Source organism: Leptopilina boulardi, unplaced genomic scaffold (genome assembly GCF_019393585.1).
Source record: "Leptopilina boulardi isolate dan_hultmark-lab unplaced genomic scaffold, ZJU_Lbou_2.1 LbouV2_305, whole genome shotgun sequence".
Classification (NCBI taxonomy): Eukaryota; Metazoa; Arthropoda; class Insecta; order Hymenoptera; family Figitidae; genus Leptopilina; species Leptopilina boulardi.
In genome coordinates this window covers 1,219,129-1,222,250 of record NW_026137869.1, presented here as the reverse complement: position 1 = coordinate 1,222,250, position 3,122 = coordinate 1,219,129, and the positions used below count along the sequence as shown (strand labels likewise).

At 27.3% G+C, this 3,122-nt stretch overlaps 1 non-coding gene across 1 annotated transcript; it reads left to right on the top strand.

Annotated features, from left to right (window-relative positions):
• Positions 1-2,644: 2,644 nt before the first annotated feature.
• LOC127283111 (U1 spliceosomal RNA) lies at positions 2,645-2,807 on the top strand. Its single transcript, XR_007843304.1, has one exon. It is a non-coding gene; the product is annotated as a U1 spliceosomal RNA (small nuclear RNA).
• Positions 2,808-3,122: the final 315 nt, after the last annotated feature.

Genomic DNA, 3,122 nt, shown 5'->3' with positions numbered 1-3,122 from the left:
ATGGGATGGGATTGAAACTAAAACCGCCTTAGGTATTATAAGAAAAACAGTCAAAGATAATAATAATAATAATAAAAATAAAAAAATTGACAAAAAGCAAGAATATTTTTTTTCTCGCCTCTTGTTTCATTGGGATTCCCAATCGTGAGATCTTGTTTATCGTCAGATCGAACGAGAGAGTGAGAGAAAAGTGCGCGCTATGGAGGTGGAACTTTTACCCTCTTTTTCTTCTTTAACTCGCAAAAGATTCACAGATCACGTGTGTATGTGTGGGTGGATGAGAACAAGCGAAATAATTGGGCGGCCAAGAAGCTGCGGCGCGGTACAAGGGATCTCGCGGTTAAGTACTATATGGGAGGCGCCACTCAACTTTACGTTTTTTTTTCTTTTTCATACTTTTCATTTTTTTTTCTTTTTCATACTTTTTATTTTTTATATTTGAAAAATAATACAAAAAAAATACCATTGATTTTTTTTCAAATAAAAATTTTTTTGAAAATGAAAAATTTATGTAAAAATTGAATCGAATCTCCGGTGGCGAGAGAAAGATAATCGTTTCGAATGAGCCACACGTCACATATGGGAAAGGGTCACGTATCCATAGCTAATTTCGTATTACGTTTCAGTATAATTATATTCCCTGAGAGTGAAATGCAATATGGATTTTACAAAAAGCGGTTCCCCTAATCCCGAAACAGAGTCAAAGTCCCAAGTTTTTTTTTTTTTTTTTTTTTTTGCTTTTTTTGCAGACCACACACGATGGTGATGCTGATTTTATATTATAACAATTTACAACAACTGTCATATATATAAGGGGCATTCCATGTGAAATTTTCATTTAACATTTTTTTTTTCAAAATATTTAAGAAAAATAAGAAAATGTGTTTTTTTATTTTTTTTATTTGATAAAAATTATGGAAGTTATGAATTTTTTAAATTTAACTTTTCGTCAATAGCCGAATTATTTTTGAAATTTGTTTTTCTCTTTTTTACTATTGGAAAATTGTATTAATTTATAAAATACAAGAAAATCGGAACGAATTTTGTATATAATATATATTTTTTTTTTATCAGTAGAAGAGAGAAAAATGCATTTCAAAAGTATTCGGCTACCGATGATGGAATTTAAAAAAAAATACCCAACTTTCATCATTTTTATTAAATGGAAAAATAAAAAAATACGTATTTTCTTATTTTTCATAAAAATTTGGAAAAAAATATTAGAATCAAAAAAGAAAATTTGAATGAAAATTCCACGTGGAATGCCCCATAAGTGTTTGAAAAAAAAAATCTAATTTTGTTCTTTATTTTCTAAACGTTTATAATAAAATACTATTTCTATCATAATTATTTGAGGCCTAAACGTTTAAATCTATATCCCTGCGCTGTCAAGTCAGGTCAGTATTATAATAGTTATATGCGAGAATAATTATTCTGTTGCCATGGAAGAAAAAGAGATGATCTTTACCGATCTAAATTAGGAATAAATCCTTCTCGACAATATATATGAATTTTTTTTTCTCTCTCTCTCTCTCTCTCTTTCGCCAAACCGCTGGATTAAGTTACAATGAAATGAATATAGGCGTGGGATCTAATACGATCTAGATAAATTAAGCGATATCCCGTGTAGAGAAGGAGCCAGGAATTTCGCGCTCGCGAACGAAAGAGGTGTATCTCTTCCATGATATGCGGCCAATATGAATGACAATTTAAATGCAAGGCAAACAAAAATTTTTGTCATTAACATGTGAATATTTATTAATTTTTTTTTTTTCTGAAAGAATTCTTTTATTTTAAAATTTTTATTCTAAAGTCGATATCAAGTGTCTTCATTTTCGTGTAGATTATTGCAAATTTCCAAAATTTATTTTATGATTCTTATAAAGACAGAAAAAATTTTTATTTGAAGCATATACTAGGTTACTTGACTCAAGTAAATATTTATTTGAACCAAATACTATTTAATTAACTCAATAATTATTTAATACAAACAAATTAATATATTTGAATCAATTTTTATTTAAATTAAATAAATTGTATTTAAATCAATAATTTTTGTATTTGAAACAAATAAAATTTAATTGACTCAAATAATAATTATTTGATACAAAAATAAATATTTATTTGATAATAAACACTCAGAAAAATGGTATATTTGCCTCACAGCCTAATAAATATTTAATTGATTCAAATAAATTTTTATTTGTTTTAAATAAATTTTTATTTATTTTAAATAAAATATTATTTATTTTAAATAAAAAAATTTATTTACGCCAAATAAATGAGCTAGTAGGCTGTGAGACAAATATACATTTATTTAACACAAATATATTATATATTTGGTTGAAATAAATTATTTCTCTGGGTGAACTAATCGATTATTATTTCAATCAATTTTTTTTTTCAGTGTATATTAGACTTTTTTTATTTACAAAATTTATTAATATTTCATTCATTTAACTAAACTATGTTTTTTTTTCGAAAAAAGGAATTTTTTTTGGGAGAGCGAAAAAAAATTTCAAAATGTAGCGCCAATAATGCTGTTAGTTGTTAGGCTGACCGAAAGGGGGTAGAGTTATCAGTGACTCTCACAGTCGAGATGAGAGGGAGAGGGTATAAAAGCCGAGTCAAAACAAGTGAAAGCATACTTACCTGGCGTAGAGGTTACCGTGATCATCAAGGCGGTTCCTCCAGGGCGAGGCTCTTCCATTGCACTAAAGGTCGAGCTGACCCTTGCGAATATCCCTAATGTGGATATCTCGGACGTATAATTTTTGGTAGTCGGGACTGCGTACGCGCTGTCCCGGATAAATTTATTCAAAAATTAATTAATATATTTTGGTAAATTAATTTATTTTTATTATTATTTTAATTAATTTTTTTAATTATATTTTTTTTACAACATAAATGATTTTTTTAATTTCTTCTTTGTTTCTATTTAAGAATAAAAATTCTTTTATTCTTATAGAAATAGTTGAACTAAAAGAATACACGGAATAAAAGATTTACCTGTAACATCGAAACGTTTCACTATAGTAGCAAAAGTTTTACTTGTTTCAATTAAATCTTTCGCTATTCTAGTAAAACTTTTCGCTGTTTCAGGTAAATATTTTTTTCTGTGT